An 18,633-nucleotide genomic window follows, 5' to 3' on the forward strand; every position below is an offset into this window, starting at 1 on the left:
AAGCATTGCCAGTTTTTTTAGAGCTATAATTCAAGGCCTTAAAAAAGAAACTTTCCAAGTTTTGGAGAAAAGTTTTCTTAACTTCTGGGAAAAAGCTCTTCAATCTTCTGGGAAAAACTTTGCCGTGGCTCAAAGAAGCTTTTATTCTTCTGAGACCTAAAACCCATTAGAGCTTCTCAAAAGATTCTTTCAACGCTTTTGAAAAAAAAGCTTTTCAAGTTTCCGAAGCTTTTCCATCTTTTGTAACTGTTGAAGATAATCTAATAAGAAGCTTTTCAAGCTTCTTAGAGGAAACGATAATGCTTTTGGGAAGAGCTCTTTCAAGCTTCTGAGAAGAAGCTTTCCAAGTTTCTCAACCTATGAAAAATAAGCTTTTCATACTTCTTAGTGCTTCTAAAAAGCATCTCTCCAATCTCTTTGATTAAAAGCTTTTCAGAAGCTTACAAGATTTAAAAAAATATTTCAAACACTGCAATAAACATCTTCAAAGTAATTTTTCATGCTCTTCGGGAGTCAAGTTTTAGGCTGCTGAAGAAAAGGCGCAAAGAGAAGTAGTTTCTCAAACTTTTGAGAAAACACATTTCAAGTTTCTGAGAAAATTTTTCACTCAAGAGTCTGAAACGAAGCTATTCCAGCTTTTTGGAAGCAGATTCTTAGACTACTGAGAATAAGCATAAGAATTACCACTCTATAAGAAGAAGCTCTTGTGTCTCTTAAAATGGAGCTTAAAGCTTCTGAGACAAAGAAGCTGCCATTCAAATTTCTGAAAAGAAGCTTTTTTCAAGTTTCTCATCTTTTAATTTCCTAATAAAATCAATAATCACAAAAAAATGGTTGACTTGAAAAAAAGTTGACTTGAAAAATCTAAATGCATTAGAATAATCCAAAAGAAGATTTAGTAGTTTTTTGACAATTTTCTCTGTATCTATTCAAATTGAAAGGTTAGACAAATCCCGATTAATCGATTTCCTTCTTGTGTATCATCATCTATCCAGAACTAGAAATACTGTTCACAATAAATCATCTGCAAGTTTCTAAACCAATACACGCCTACCTTCCTCAAACACCGAGCCATGATCATCAAACTATCATCATCATCATCATTGTCGTCGGTCCCAAACGGAAAACTCACCTGGAAGTGAAAAGAAGAGAGAAGACAAGAAACATGAAAAATACGGCCAGATTTGTTTGGATTCGATTTCCGTCTCCGCAATACCCGCACCCTGAATCCAAAGAAATAAGTTAATGCTATTATAGATTCATTGAACAAACGCGCATGCCGTCGGATATTCCTCCCCGGTTGAATAAAGAAAGGTGTGACCATCATCATAATCTCTTTCGAGCGAAAGGCTAGAAGAGGCAGCAAGGAAGAGCAAAGGGGTTTTCGGAATCAGTTCTTTTGTTTACTTTTCCTGTGGATAGATCCGGGAAAGAGGTATTCCTCAGTGGAAGATTTCCATACGGATTAGATCAGACTTGTCCAAATTTTTTTGAATCACAGGCCTAATGTCTGAAACAATATTGGGAGCCGGATCCTATTCTTGGCATTTTTTATTCACTTCAGCAGTGAGGTTTTATGAAAGCTACGAGGCTCATATTTGGCCGCAATATGCGTTGTACTGAAGTGCTTTTTACTGCGAAGTTTCAGACAATTCGATCGAGAAAAACCCCTGATGCCAAAGTGAATCATGGAAGTGCCCAAGTAGCTCTGCACCCTATTTGTATAGCATTTTTTCTTTGTAAAATAAAAAAAAATGATGAACAGTTTTTTTTTTGAGGAAAGTGAAAAATGTTTTGTGATTATGTCAGAATCTAGCTCCGGATTATTAAAAAAAACTCTAACTATTCTCAGAATTTTATTGTAAAATTATATAGGACTTTGTCCGAATATCATCTAGTATTATAAATTCATTGAGACTTCAAATGCAAAAAATTCAATCCAAATCCAATTCAAATTCAAATCCTATTTCTTGCTTCTTCATAGCTTCTAAGGGTTTGGCTGTTACGCTAAAACATTACACCAGAAAACTGTTGGCATCGACCATACCGAACACTGCCAAAAGCCCCCGATTTGAGCAAATCTGTTCCGGGGAAAAATGATGGCACCGCAACTTTCTCCATTATGGCTACGGATGCAGAGCCCTGCCATGATATCCGCCATAATAGATCGTAAAATTCTATGACACATCGTAAAAAAGAAAACCTTTTCGGGAGCAACAATCTCGACGACGGCGAAGAAGATTCTTCCGGTGAAGTCCTTCATTATTGGTGACACAATTACCGCAAACCTTTGCCACACCTGACCCAATGACGTTATGTTACTTTTCTCTCCGGGAAGAAGGCATTTCCGGTAGACTTCCATATACACTTCCAAAATTTGGCAATTCGTACAGTAGCTTCACCTCGAAGGCTCAAAATTTCTAAAAATAGAAACCAATACTAATGCCGTTCCCGGTAAGAATTATCGCTGATGGAAGCGAGCTAGCATTACTTCCGCTCGAACTCATCCCGTTTCCGTTTCCGGAACTCCACTTCAAGGCCATGTGGCGCACCCAAATATCTGCCATTGCCGTTGCCAAAACTTCAAAAGTCTTCCTACTCGTCACCTAGTTTGCTTCATTGCACCTGAGGCCCGGGGATGAGAACGGATTCTCTTTGATCCTTTTTTGTGGAGGGTGAAGCGAAACACCCTTTCATTGGTAGGAACTGAATGCATGGTTGTAATTTGGGAAACTGTTTCATTCATTCGTCTCACGCTGCCAAAGGAATGGGTTCCTGGAGTTATTCCTCCATCCAAATCGAATTTGGGCACATGTACCTTTAAAAGACACAAAAAAAGTTATTCCTAACCAGAGAAGAAGCTCTCCTATCCTAACTTTCAATGTTACTGAGTAAAAATTTTTACACATTCTGGAACAAAATTTTTGGAATTTTTTTAAGGAAGCATTTTCAAGTTTCCGAGAAAAAAATTTCCCAGTTTTGATTTCAAAAATATATAAGAATCATCTGAAGTTTCTCAAGCTTCTGGTATGGAACCGTTTCTCGGGCTTCCGAGAAAAAAGGTTTCAAGCCCCTACGAAAAGGATTTTCAAACTCCTGAGAAGAAGCTGATCAAGTTTCTCAAGCTTATAAGAGTGAGCTTCTCAAACTTTTGAGAAAAAGCTTCTCAAGCTACTGAGAAGAAGCCTCTCCAGATGATAGGAAGAAGCTTCTCAAGCTTCTGAAAAGAGGCTTCCACAGTTTCTGAAAAGAAGCTTCCCAAGCTTCTGATAAAAAGCTTCCCAATCTTCTGAGAAGAAGCTCATAAAGCTTATGGAAAGAAGCTTATCAAGCCCCTGAATTAGTTTCTTAATTTAGCGTCTGAAAAAAACTTATCAAACCTCTCAGAGAGTGAAGAAGCTGAGAAGAAGCTTCTCAAGCTTCTGAGAAGAAGCTTCCAAAGCTTCTGCTTATGAGAAGCAGCATCTCAATCTTCTGAGAAGAAGCTTCTAAAGCTTGAAGCTTCCGAGAAGCACATTCTCAAGCTGTTCTCAAGCTTCTGAATAGCAACTAAAGGTTCTCAAGCTTCTGAGAAGAAGCTACTCAAGCGTTCGAGAAGCAGCTTTGCCAGCAGCTAGGAAAAAGATTCTCAAGCTTTTGAGAAGAAGCTTCCGAGAATAATATTCTTAGGCTTCTGAGTAGAAGCTTCTCAAGCAGTTCTCAAGCTTCTGAGTAAGGCAGCGTCCATTTATTATGTAACGCTAAAATTGAAAATTTTTGACCCCCTCCCCCCCGTCCGTAACGCTTTTTGTATGGAAATTTTCAACTTTTTGTATGAACCGTAACACTTGAGCCTACTCCCCCCCTCCCCCTAGAGCGTTACGTAATTTATGGATGCCGCCTAAGTACTCATCAAGCTTCTGAAAAGCAACTGAAGCTTCTCAAGCTTTTGAGAAGAAGCTTCACAAGCTGTTGAAAAGAAGCTTATCAAGCTTTTAAGAATAAGCTTCTCTTACATCGGAGAATAAGCTTCTTAAGCTACTTAAAACAAGCTTCTCAAGTTACTGAGAAGAAGCTGCTGAGATAAACATGAGAGAATCCCTCTCAGGATTCTACCGGAGTCCATCTATGGATTCTGAGAGGATCCTTCTCAGGATCCTAATAAAATCCTTCTCAGGAATCGTTCTCGGATTCTAAGAAAATCTTTCTTACGATTCTTAGCGAATCCTTCTTAGGATTCTGAAAAAAAAAAAAACATTAAAGCATCCTGATCAGGGCTGTGAGAGAACCCCTCTTAAGATTCTGAGATAATCCTTCCCAGCATTCTGAGAGAATCCTGCTCAGGATTCGGAGAGAATCCTGCTCAGAATTCTGAGAGAATCCTGCTCAGGATGCTAGGAGAAAACTGCTCAGGATTCTAAGAAAATTCATCTCAGCATTTTGAGAGAATCCTACTTAGGATTCTGAAAGAATCCTTTCCATGATTTTGAGAGAATCTTTCAACTGACTCTGAGAGAATCCATTTTAGTATACTGAGAGAATTTCTCTAGGGATTTTGATAAAATCCCTCTCAGAATTCTGAGAAAATCCCTCTCAGGATTCTACGAGAATCCCTCTCAAGATTTTGAGAGAATCCCTCTAGGAATTCTGAGAGAATCCCTCTCATGATACTAATAGAATCCTTCACAGGATTCTGAGAGAATTCTTGTCAGGATTCCGAGAGAATCCCTCTCAGGATTCTGAGAGAATTCCTCTAAGAATTTTGAGAGAATTCTTTTCAGGACTTTGAGAAAAAATAATCTCAGTATTTTGAGAGAATCCTTTCAAGGACTCTGAGAGAATCCCTCTCATGATTCCAAAGATATCCTGCTCAGGATTTTACGAAGATTTATCTCAGTTTTTTGAAAGAATTTTTATCAGGATTCCGAGAAAAATCATCTCATGATTCTGAGAGAATCCCTATCAGGATTCTGATAAACCATCTCAGGATTCTGAGAGAACCATCTCAGGATTCTGAGAGAACCCTCTCAGGATTCTGAGAGAACCCTCTCAGGATATTGAGGAAATCCCTCCCAGACTTTTGAGAGAATTCTTCTCAGGATTCTGAGAGAATTCATCTCAGTGTTGTGTGAGAATCCCTCCCAGTATTTTGAGAGAATCCATCTGAGGATTCTGAGAGAATCCTTTTCAGGATTCTAACAAAATCCCTATCAAGATTATAAAAGAAACCCTCTCAGGATTCTGAGAGAATCCATCTCAGAACTATGAAAGAATACCGCTAAGGATTCTGAGAGAATCCTGCTCAGGTTTCTGAGAGAATCCTGCTCATGTTTCTGAGAGAATCCTGCTCAGGACTGTGAGAGAAGAGGATTTTGAGAGATACATCTCAGTATTTTGAGAGAATTTCTCTCAGGTTTTTGAGAGAATCCTTCTGAGGACTTTTATAGAATCCTTCGCAGGAGAGAATCCCTCTAATGATTCTAAGAGAATCCTGCTCGGGATTCTGAGAGAAACCATTTCAGGATTCTGAGAGAATTCATCTCAGTATTTTGAGAGAATTTCCAAGGATTTTGAGAGAATTTCCAAGGATTTTGAGAGAATGCCTCTCAGGATTCTTAGAGAATCCCTCTCAGGATTCTGGAGGAATACCTCTCAGGATTCTGAAAGAATCCTGAAATATCGGAGCACAAATAAAAGTCGACTGGTTTACAATACCGTGATCGAAAAAGAGACCGTTTATTTTCATGGCAACTATGATCTACTGAATTCAAAATCTTTATATAAAGCAAACATGTAACGTGTAATCGTCACCGACACTACATTCCCTCTTCTTCTTACATGTCTTGAACTGTAGCCAAACGATAGTCATTCAGGTAACCCGGTTGTCGATAACTTCGGCGAGGTCTTTGTTGTGGCACTGTCTGTTTTGAATTCGTCGCCGTTCCTTGTTTATCCATATGCTGATCCACTCTGAATGGCGACGGAATTCCGGTTGGTTCTTGCCCAGTACCGGACTCTGATACATCCTCGGTTTCAGACGGTATTTCCTTATCTTCAATTTGGTGTTCTGTTGCAATCGGTTAAAGATGAGTAATATTTCGATGAAACGTCTTTCCGGTTTCCTTAGATCGCAGCGTAGCATCTGATCCATTTCGTTGGACTACCACCAATTCCTCTGGATTAAAGTTACTGGATAGTTTGTTCTCTTTATTAACACGCTTGGCCACCACAGTATCTCCCACAGATATGGAGTTTGGCATAGCACGCCTACGCCGATCGATGTAGTCAGAACCTCTCATTTTCATCTCAAGATCTCTATCCTTTACTTCCTCGGTCAATTTGTTATCAAATGATGGCATTGATGGTAGTTTGTCTCGTAGTACTCTTCCAAACATTAGAGCTGATGGAGCAACTCCGGTGGTTGAATGTGGAGTCGAGTTGTACATCAAAAGATACATTCTCAAATCCCACTTCCAATCAGAATTTGGTGTTTCCTGACTGATCTGCAGACGTTTCTTCAAGGCTCTATTAGCTCTTTCCACTTCACCATTTGCTTGAGGCCAATAGGGAGAAGTTTTAACTAATTCGATTCCAAATTCTGATGCGAACTGATTTAATGTCTCGCTTATGAATTGTGGGCCGTTATCAGTTCTCATCGACTCAGGAATTCCATACCGACAAAAGGATTCGTGAAGAGCTTGTACCGTCAACTTAGCTGTAATTTCTCGCATAACTATCACTTTTACGAAGGGACTGAAGTAATCAACGAGCACCAACAAGTTATGTCCTGATGGTAGAGGTCCCATAAAATCAACGGCTATGTGAGTCCACGGTTTCTCGGGTATTTTCGTTCGAATCAGTGGTTCCAGAGGAGAAAGGGAAGACACTAGAGTGCATTATCTGCAACGTTTGACAAATTTTTCGACCTCTTTATCCATATTCGGCCACCACACTTTTTGTCTCAATCGCCTCTTCATAACTACGATTCCAGGATGTCCTTCATGGGCCAGGTGTAACACTTGATCATGTAACAATTGTGAAATAACAATCCTTTCTCCACGAAGCAGAACATCTTCCCATACACATAGTTCAGTGGCATATGGTTTAAATGGCGAAGCTATCTCTACCCATGGACTTCCTGCAAGTGCGCGAATTACTCCGCAAATGGCCTCATCTTCCCTGGATTGAGCCTTTATCTCTTCAAGTTTCAAAGCAACAGGTGTAGATGCATTCGTAAGAAATTGTACATACTGTTCATTTTCTGCATCAAACGGCTGAGAGTCTGCAAGTGAGAGTCTTGATAATGCATCTGCTAGATTTGAAGCACCTGGCTCGTAAACTATGTCGTAGTTATATGATTGGAGCCGCAATACCCATCTTTCCAAACGAGCACAAGGCTTCGACCGTGGACTGAACAAAAATAGCAACGGCTTACAATCGGTTATTAATTTAAACCGTATTCCTTGAAGATACAAGTTAAATCGATCCACTGCCCATACTAATCCCATGGCTTCTTTTTCGGTTTGGAAGTATTTTCGCTCTAAATCTGTTAAGGATTTACTAGCGTAAGCAATTACTCTTTGTTCTCCTTGTGCATTTTCTTGCAAAAGTACAGCACCGATACCCGTGGGACTTGCGTCAGTTATCAGAATGGTGTTGTCGTAGACGTTGAAGAACCCCAAGTGACTTATTTTGCAGATGGCGCTTTTTATCGCCTCAAAGGCCAGTTTTTGTTTGTTTGTCCATTCAAATTTGTTACCAGATCTCAGTAGAGCACGCAGTGGATCTGTTTTGGTAGCCAAGTGAGGAATGAATCGACCTACATAAGTGACCAATCCGAGGAAACTTCTTAGCTCCGCTGCATTAGCAGGTTCACGACACTGTTGAAGAGCCAGAACTCGGCTTTTATTCTGCTTTATTTCCTCTGGCGAAAGCTCATGACCCAGAAACTCCAATTTGTCCACGCAAAACAGACATTTTTCCATATTCAAAAGGACCCCGTAATGTTCTAAACGGTTCATCAGCGCTTTCAATCGCAAGTCATGCTCTTGCTGTGAACGGCCAAAAACCAATATATCATCCAAGTATACCACTACTCCTTCTAAACCTGCCACAATGGTGTCCATTACTTTTTGGAAAAGTTCTGGAGCACTGCAAATTCCAAACATTAAACGTTTGTATCTGAGAATGATTATAAAATAAATAAGTCCTCATTATTGCATGTCTTTATTTTTAATCATTTGATCATGTTAAGTGACTTTACCTGAACAATCCATACTTTGTGATAAACGTAGTGATTTCGCGAGATTTTTCAGACAGTTCCAGTTGATGATACGCCTCTTTAACATCTATCTTCGAAAACTTCACCGCATCGCCTAGACTTCCCAATAACTCCTCAATAAGCGGCAGGGGATGCGACTCTCGAAGAACCGCTTGGTTAGCGCGCCTCATATCGACGCAAAGTCTTATCTCTCCAGATGCTTTCATAATGGGCACCATTGGTGACACCCATGGTGATGGTCCATTGACCTTTTCGATGATGTCCTTATCCAATAGTGATTTCAACTTCTCATGTATTTTCCCTTCCAAAGCTATTGGAGCACGCCTATACCCTTGTTGAACGGGTTGAACCGAATCGTTGATTGGGATTTCCGCAATCACGCCTCTGATTTTCGGGAACTCGACAGATGTATTTCGAATTGAAGCAATGTTGAAGCCCAGCTTCAAAACTTCCAGCTGTTTAGCTGTTTTATCGCCGAGTAGATTACGCTGTCCTTGTTCAACTATGTAGAATGTTGCATGAACTTCTTTCGACCCAGCACGTATCATTGCTTGAAACATTCCTGACATTTTCATGGGCTTGCTCGTAGCATATCCGATCAGATTACGATCAACTTCCTGACTGAATCCCAAAACCTCAATACCTGTTTTACTCACTTTCTGCCACGTTTCTGCAGTGATGACATTAGCATCGGCACCAGAATCTATTATCATCGGAATCTTAATACCGCCTACGATAAATTCGAACGTGTTCTTGCCCATCGCGTAGAAAACCTCATCACTGATAACGTCACGTGGCTCTTCTTCAATCAACCGTAAACGTTTAGGTTTAAAACTATCGTAATTAGTATTGGGTCGCTTTAAGCAACGGTTTGCATAATGTCCCAGCTCTCCACATTTTAGACATTTAGCTTTCTTTGCTCGACAAGCGGGATCGCCTTTAAAATGTCCTCGTTGTCCGCAAGCAAAACAAGTCTTCGCTCCCGAACGCGCATCCGTAAAAGAATTTTGTTCATTCCTACCAAAAGCTCTGTCTACCCTTCCAGAATCTCGATGAACCCTACCAGAGTACCGGTCAGAACGATTTTCTGAAGAATATGAATTCATGTTAACAGAGCGCTTGAATATCTTGTTCATACCTAGGGCAAGACAAAATAAATTTGAATTAAAAATGGGGGACCATCAACAACATTGACTGTTCCATAGTATAACGCGTTTTCATACCTCCCGAAAGTCCATTTTCCGTTGGACCACGATCCATATTCTTCACCTGTTGATGGACATCTGCCTCCAATGACAAATCTTTCGCCAAAATTTGTCTACGGAGTTCGGTAGACACGCATGCTTCCACAATCTGTTCGATGATTCTGTCATCGTTTTCACGACAATCATATCTGTCGAACTCGCATCGTTTGGCTTGAATACGCAAACGCAACACAAAATCCGCGAATCTCTCATCCTGCTTTTGTACTACTTGGCGAAATAAATGACGCTCATAATTTCTATTACGCATTGGCTCAAAATGTTCGTCAAGTCGCTGAATTGCCACATCATAATACGACGGATCAGTAAGTACATGCGATACGTTATTCATTCCAGGAAGATGATCAAAAATCTCCTGAATTTCAGAACCAGCCAGATGTAACATTTGAGAACGTTTTTCCCACTGAGAAGTTATTCCACACGCGTCGAAGTATCTTTGCAGTTCTGGTTTCCATTTCTGCCACGCCGTGGGCAGCTGAGATCGATCAGCGCCAAATACGAAGGGCAGCACGCGATGCATTGACGATTCCATCCTATTCAAACGGCAGACAATTAATCGTCCCATAAAAAAATATAAAATTTCCATAAAAAATGCAAAAATTGCCAGTAAAGAAACAAGGGTAAAATCAACAGAAAAGTTAAAAATTTCCATAAAAAATAAATAAGTGCATAGAAAAAACAAAATTTTCCATAAATAAAACAATTTTGAGCAATAAATAGATTCACAAGTGCAGTAGAATCGACAATAATATCACTATAAAATATCGAATTTTACATTTAAAAACCTCAAAATGTCCCTATTTTCTTCACAAAAAGCAAGAAATAATTATAAATTTTCCACAAAAAAAGCCAAAATTTGCAATAAATAAATAATAATTCGCCCACAATCAATCTAAAATTTCCATTCAAAAAATCAAAAAGAGCAATAGCCGTAAATGCAAAGTTGCAATAAACAAACCCAACTGAGCAATTCAAAATGACAATCAATACATAAAAATGTTGTAGAAAATTCCAATATTTAAGTAAAACTTTCCATAAAAATAACGTAATTTTCCAATAATGTGAATAATGTGTGTAATAGATTTCATAAATTTTCAGTCAAACTGAAGCATTGTTTTCACAATTGGAGCTAATTAGTCGTCGTATGTAGATGTAGTAATTGCATTTTAGAGTTCGATAATTAATTACGTAAGAATTTAGGAGAGGGGAGAGCGGGGAGATTGGCCGGGTTTGAAAAAATAGTTCTTGCCATATAGAAAAAAATAATGTTTCATACAAAAAATCATACATGGAGGGGTGGCGAGGTTTCGAAAAATCACAAAAAAATGTTTTTTAATACACCTTATCGCTACAATTTTAATTATTTCGGCAAAGTTGAAATGAAACATGGAAAATGGGATATCTAATCTTCCAATATTAGGAACACTTATGTCACTGCTTGTGTTATGTCCAACTACATTGATGGTAGAAGCTTATGCTCTCATGCCCCACCAGCCAGGGAACTGGTGTTTACAAACTAAGCATCATTTGCTGCAACACTTTATGCGGCATGATGGAACTTTGCCGAGCGCGCTAAGTGTTGTTATACCACTGACGTAGTTGCATGAAGTGGGTGATGAGGTACAAAAGTAGCGTTACAGCATGCTTAACCATATTTGAAGTACTGAGACAACCCATTAGATCTAGAATGAACCTATTAGAAGATACTTTAAAAAGCGTTATGTTCGTATGCAAATAAGAAAAATATTTAGGAAAAAACTCATCAATCGAAGTAAACACATTTCTGCAACTGCTGTGGGCAGTTACACCAAAGATGAAAGTGAATTTCCGTATTATGAGTTCCTATTATGTTTAAAATTACTCGCCACTAGCTCAGTAGAGAAACCTATCGAAGAACAGAGACTTACCTTGTTGTGCTAAACTCGTCTAACGTACCTTCGCCAACTCTGGTTCCTGAATCGGGAATCGTTAATGAACGCATCTACATACGACGACTAATTAGCTCCAATTGTGAAAACAATGCTTCAGTTTGACTGAAAATTTATGAAATCCATTCCACACATTATTGGAAAATTACGTTATTTTTATGGAAAGTTTTACCTATATATTGGAATTTTCTACAACATTTTTATGTATTGATTGTCATTTTGAATGGCTCAGTTGGGTTTGTTTATTGCAACTTTGCATTTACTGCTATTGCTCTTTTTGATTTTTTGAATGGAAATTTTTGATTTATTGTGGGCGAATTATTATTTATTTATTGCAAATTTTGGCTTTTTTTGTGGAAAATTTATAATTATTTCTTGCTTTTTGTGAAAAAAATAGGGACATTTTGAGGTTTTTAAATGTAAAATTCGATATTTTTTAATGAGATTATTGTCGGTTCTACTGCACTTTTGAATCTATTTATTGCTCAAAATTTTTTTATTTATGGAAAATTTTGTTTTTTCTATGCATTCCTTTATTTTTTTATGGAAATTTAAAACTTTTCTGTTGATTTTACCCTTGTTTCTTTACTGGCAAATTTTGCATTTTTTATGGAAATTTTATATTTTTTTATGGGACGTTAATATTTTAGCCCTATTCAAACATTTTAATATCGGTTTGTATGCAATCAGTAAAATATATAATGTATGCCGAAAAACGAATGGAAATCAGATAATAGTTTCACTTCAGTGTAATGAAAAAGCTAATGTAGCAGTTTTGTTTTACATGTTTTTATTCATTTCTATTTTTGAATCATTCACATTTTTTTTTTTACCGCTATGCGACCTTGAAATCTAGATGTCATTCCAACACACCATAACAGTAAATGTATCCATTGAATAGAACCAAATTTCTTATAGCAATCATCAATCAATACAGGCCACTTACCTCCTTTTCAACCAACAGTAGCACTAAATTTTTCTCTAATTATTCAAAATAATCATAGTAAAGCACACGGTTGCACTCCAGGCCAGAAATGCCGATTATGTTGTAGCACACAGTTGCTCTCCTGGCACAAAATGCCGATCACTTCACAACACTCATCATACCATTAATTGAAACTCATACATCTGGTTCAAAATCGTTCACAAAATACAATCTATACGTTACGTTTCATTTAATTTCAACCATTTTCTTCTAGCACTAGGAATCAAGACTGACAAACCTGATTCCATTCTCATTTACTTTCGGTTCATTCATGGACAAAACAAACAGCTGTCAGGTGTATTCTAATAGGAATGACATCTGATACCCCAGTGTTAGAAATGGGCGGACTTAAATTTTCTCCAACATGGCAGTGTTACCATAGAAACGGAAACGAGTGAAAATTTTCTTCTCTTTTTTTTTCAGTCGTTTTTTTTCCGGAAGTATTAATATTTCAAATCACAAATTACACTAATTTCCATTCATTTTTCTGCTGCAAATTACTTCTTTTGTGCAACGCACAAATTTAATTCCTCTCACTTCCTTACATCGAGCATTTCTCGACTTACCTCCAACTACAATTCCGCAATATTTCCATAAATTATTTCACAGAATTTTCACAAACCAACCGTTAGCTCAGGATAAATTCTCGATTTATCTCTCCAAACGACAATTCTCGCGGAACATTACTAAAGGACCTATGTACAAATGAGAGATTCTCTCCTCTCTCGTTCTCTTTCGATTATAACAGTGGAACACTAAAGATTTTGGGAAGTTTTTCACTATAGATCGAAAGTCAATTTCCTTGACTAGCGTTTCATACAAAAAACGCAACAGAAGAGATTAATGTGACTCAGTTATTAATGAAAGAGAAAGTAAACAAAGAGAGCCTCTCAATGTTAGATAGGTCCTTTAGTAATGTTTCGCGAGAATTCACTGAATTATTTTCAACTCGTCGCCAACTGAAATATCGGAGTACAAATAAAAGTCTACTGGTTTACAATACCGTGATCGAAAAAGAAACCGTTTATTTTGATGGCAACTATGATCAACTGAATTCAAAATCTTTATATAAAGCAAACATGTACCGTGTAATCGTCACCGACACTACAAATCCCTCTCAGGATTCTGAAAGAATCCCTCTAAGAATTCTGAAAGAATTCCTCTCAGGATTCTGAAAGAATCCCTCTCAGGATTCTGAAAGAATCCCTCCCAGGATTCTGAGAGAATCCCTCTCAGGATTCTGAAAGAATCCCTCTCAGGATTCTGAGTGATTTCCTCTCAGGATTCTGAGAGATTTCCTCTCGTTATTCTGAGAGAATTATTCTCAGTATTCTGAGATAATCCCTCCCAGATTTTTGAGAAAATTCCTCTCAGGATTCTGAGAAAACTTCACTCAGGATTTTGAGAAAACTCCACTAAGGATTTTGAGAGAATCCCTCTCAGGATTCTGAGAGAATACCTCTCAGGATTCTTAGAGAATCTCTCTCAGGATTCTGAGAGAATCTCTCTAAGGATTCTGAGAAAATCCTGCTCAGATTCTGAGAAAATCCTGCTCAGGATTCTGAGAGAATCCCTCTCAGGATTCTGAGAGAATCCTGCTCAGGATTCTGAGAGAATCCTGCTAAGGATTCTGAGAGAATTCTGCTCAGGATTCTGAGCAAATCCTTCTCAGGGTTCTGAGAATATCCTGCTCAGGATTCTGAGAGAATATTGCTCAGGATTCTGAAAGAATACATTCAAGAATATTGAGAGAATCCTTCTCAGGATTCTGAGATAACACCTCTCAGGATTATTGGAAGTTTCTGAAAATAACTTTTCAAACATCTTGCCGAGAATAAGTTTCAAAACATCTGAAAAGAAGCTCTTTGAAGCTTCCGAGAAATAGCTTTTTAAGCATCCGATAAGACGCTTTCAGAAATGCTTATCCATAAAGTTATCTCATTTCAAAAACATTACTCACACGACATGAGTTCCCCCTGAGCATGCCCCTGTGACGACCCGAAGCTTGTACAGCTTTTGGGTTCATCTCACTACAACACATCGTTTACGTTTCGCACATTTGTGACCAGCTGACCGGAGAGTTAACCTACTTTCGCTCGAAACAGGCAACTGCAAAACGCATCGCCTTCCTGGGCTGGGACCGGGTCGATGTTTGCACCCCACCCTGCTTGCTCAAAGGATTCCGCAGGTGCAGGTTGTGAGCAGGATCACAGAGACCGGAAGAATGTGGGTTAACTATGACGTCAACGCGCGGTTTGACGAGGCCCACTCCAGAGCTTTGCTATTCGGAGTTCGAGAGTGGATCAATTGAAACATCGAGTTTAATGATAAAGTGACCCAGAATGAGCATAAATGTGAATGTTTTCCCAATATGTTGACTGCATGTTTGTAGACAATTCTCATAATTTCCAAGGCATGCAAAAGTCACTTACTTGTGTCTTTCTGAAAGGGCCAACAGCGACCCTGCAATGAAAACATCCTTATTGGCATTAACGTCCTCACTGGGACAGAGCCTGCTTCTTAGCTTACTGTTATTTCTTGAGAGCTTTCTTTTGAAAGTTGCCATTTTCGCATTCGTGTATCGTGTGGCAGGTACGATGATACTCTATGCCCTGGGAAGTCAAGAAAATTTTCTTTACGAAAAGATCCTCAACCGACCGGGAATCGAACCCAGACACCTTCAGCATGGCTTTGCTTTGTAGCCGCGGACTCTAACCACTCGGCTAAGGAAGGCACTGAAAACATAACCACATGGAATGTGTTCTACGCTAGCGAGGTGTCGCCGAGAAACGCCAAAATAATCAGGGTTGAAAGATATGAAGAAGAATGAAAAAGTGGAGCAATTACATTTTTCTCTAAAACAAGAAAACATAGTGTAGGTGTGAGTAAATGGTACTTCAAACTCTCTCAATCGATCTGACAAAATATTCATTGCCTCAACAACATCCAGACATGATTAATAGGAGAGCGTTCGTTTACTGCAACAAATGTTTGTAGGTGCTCATCGATTCGTAAACGGTATTCTGCTTACTAACAGAATCAATTTAGACAGATGATTGAAAAACTTTTTTTCCTCTTCCTAAAACGATTCGATTACCCGGCTCGGAATCGAGAGAACAAATCTCATTCGGAGCACAATTGCCCATTCAAGCCTAACAAACATACAACCCGATGGCAGTACATGCAGCAGTGTTCTAGACCACAGCTTTGTTATTTTTGTGAGTTTCTCACCCGCGCTCGCAGTCAGTCCATTTGCAATTCCAATGTGGGACACAATTGGGTGTCGGGGTCCAAGTGGTAAGCTGGTCTATTGAATTATTTGCGTGAGAATTGGCGCCTCAGGGCTTGGACACAAATGCCGGAATTGTTCAGTGGGGCTGGAAGGTGTCATCAGAGATGAATAGACGTGAGATTCTCTTTTATTGGAACAAGGCAAGAATTTTACAATAAGTTGTCAATACTTTAGAAGCGATAAAAACCTTGAGAGTCGCTCGTTCAAGTTACATTTAACGAAATATTGAGAGAAATTCTTTCAATTTTTTCTCGAAAATCTAGGAGGCATTCACTCAGAACTCTGGGTGGAATTCGCTCTCAATCTTGAAAGGGATTCTTTCAAAATCCTTAGAAGGAATCTTTTACAATCCTGAGCAACATTCTCTCAGAACCCTGAGCATGATTCTCTCAAAATCTTGAGCAAGAATCTCTCAGAATCCTTTGCAGGAAGACTGAGGAGGATTCTCTCAGAATCCTGAGAGGGAAACTCTAAAAATCCTGAGAGGAATTCTCTCAGAGTTCTGAGAGGGATTCTTCAGAATCTTGAGAGGGATTCTCTCAGAATCCAGAAAGGGATTCTCTCAGAATTGAGATGGATTATTTCTAAACACTGAAAGGAATTATCTTAAAATACCGAGATCAATTTTCTCAAAATCCAGATAAAACTTCTCTCCAAATTCTGGATGGGATTCTCTCAGAACCCTGAAAGGGATTATCTCAAAATCCTGAGAGGGATTCTCTCAGAATCCTGACAGGGATCCTTTCAGAATCCTGAGAGGGATTCTCTCAGAATCTTGATAGGGATTCTCTAAGAATCCTGAGAGGGATTCTCTCAGAATCCTAAGAGGGATTCTCTCAGAATACTGAAAATGATTCTCTCAGAATCCTGAGAGGGATTCTCTCAGAATCCTGAGAGTGATTCTCTCAGAATCCTGAGAGGGATTCTCTTAGAATCCTGAGAGGAATTCTCTCAGAATCCTGAGAGGGATTCTCTTAAGAATCATGAGACGGATTTTCTCAGAATTATGAGACGGATTCTCTCAGAATACTGAAAATGATTCCCTCAGAATCCTGGAAAGGATTCTCTCAGAATCCTGAGAGGGATTCTCTCAGAATCCTGAGAGAAATTTTCTCTCAGAATACTGAAAATGATTCTCTCAGAATCCTGGAAACGGTTCTCTCAGAATCCTGAGAGGAATTCTCTCAAAATCCTGAGAGGGATCCTCTCAAAACTCTGAGAGGGATTCTCTCAGAATCTTGATAGGGATTCTCTCAGAATCCTGAAAGGGATTCCTTCAGAATCCTGAAAAGGATCCTCTCAGAATCATGAGACAGATTTTCTCAGAATCCAGAGAGGGATTCTCTCAAAATCCTGAAAGGGATTCTCTCAGAATCCTGAGAGGGATTCTTTCAGAATCCTGAGAGGAATTCTCTCAGAATCCTGAGAGGGATTCTCTCAAGAATCATGAGAGGGATTCTCTCAAGAATCATGATAGGGATTCTCTCAGAATCCTGAAAGGGATTCTCTCAGAATCATGAGACGGTTTTTCTCAGAATCATGAGACGGATTTTCTCAGAATCCAGAGAGGGATTCTCTCAGAATCCTGAGAGGGATTCTCTCAGAATCCTGAGAGGGATTCTCTCAGAATCCTGAGAGGGATTCTCTCAGAATCCTGAGAGGGATTCTCTCAGAATCCTGAGAGAAATTTTCTCTCAGAATACTGAAAATTATTCTCTCAGAATCCTGGAAAGGATTCTCTCAAAATCCTGAGAGGGATTCTCTCAGAATCCTGAGAGGAATTCTGTCAGAATCCTGAGAGAAATTTTCTCTCAGAATACTGAAAATGATTCTCTCAGAATCCTGGAGAGGATTCTCTCAGAATCCTGTCTGGAATTCACTTCAAATTCTGAGAGGGATCCTCTCAAAATCCTGAGAGGGATTCTCTCAGAATCCTGAAAGGGATTCTCTCAGAATCCTAAAAGGGATTTTTTCAGAATCCTGAAAAGGATCCTCTCAGAATCCTGGAAACGGTTCTCCCAGAATCCTGAGAGGAATTCTCTAAATCCTGAGAGGGATCCTCTCAAAACCCTGAGAGGGATTCTCTCAGAATCCTGATAGGGATTCTCTCAGAATCCTGAAAGGGATTCCTTCAGAATCCTGAAAAGAATCCTCTCAGAATCATGAGACAGATTTTCTCAGAATCCAGAGAGGGATTCTCTCAGAATCCAGAGAGGGATTCTCTCAGAATCCTTAAAGGGATTCTCTCAGAATCCTGAGAGGGATTCTCTCAAGTATCATGAGAGGAATTCTCTCAAGAATCATGAGAGGGATTCTCTCAGAATCCTGAATGGGATTCTCTCAGAATCATGAGATGGTTTTTCTCAGAATCATGAGACGGATTTTCTCAGAATCATGAGACGGATTTTCTCAGAATCCAGAGAGGGATTCTCTCAGAATCCTGAGAGGGATTCTCTCAAGAATCATGAGAGGAATTCTCTCAAGAATCATGAAAGGGATTCCTTCAGAATCCTGAAAAGGATCCTCTCAGAATCATGAGACAGATTTTCTCAGAATCCAGAGAGGGATTCTCTCAGAATCCTGAAAGGGATTCTCTCAGAATCCTGAGAGGGATTCTTTCAGAATCCTGAGAGGAATTCTCTCAGAATCCTGAGAGGGATTCTCTCAAGAATCATGAGAGGAATTCTCTCAAGAATCATGAGAGGGATTCTCTCAGAATCCTGAAAGGGATTCTCTTAGAATCATGAGACGGTTTTTCTCAGAATCATGAGACGGATTTTCTCAGAATCATGAGACGGATTTTCTCAGAATCCAGAGAGGGATTTTCTCAGAATCCTGAGAGGGATTCTCTCAAGAATCATGAAGGGGATTCCTTCAGAATCCTGAAAAGGATTCTCTCAGAATCC

At 39.2% G+C, this 18,633-nt stretch overlaps 1 protein-coding gene across 4 annotated transcripts in view; it reads right to left on the minus strand.

Annotated features, from left to right (window-relative positions):
• Positions 1-18,633, minus strand: part of LOC5575394 (protein tweety-2) — a 245,377-nt gene that overhangs the window by 140,471 nt on the left and 86,273 nt on the right. The gene's annotated exons all lie outside the window — the stretch shown is intronic.

This window comes from Aedes aegypti, chromosome 3, assembly GCF_002204515.2.
Source record: "Aedes aegypti strain LVP_AGWG chromosome 3, AaegL5.0 Primary Assembly, whole genome shotgun sequence".
Taxonomy (NCBI): domain Eukaryota; kingdom Metazoa; phylum Arthropoda; class Insecta; order Diptera; family Culicidae; genus Aedes; species Aedes aegypti.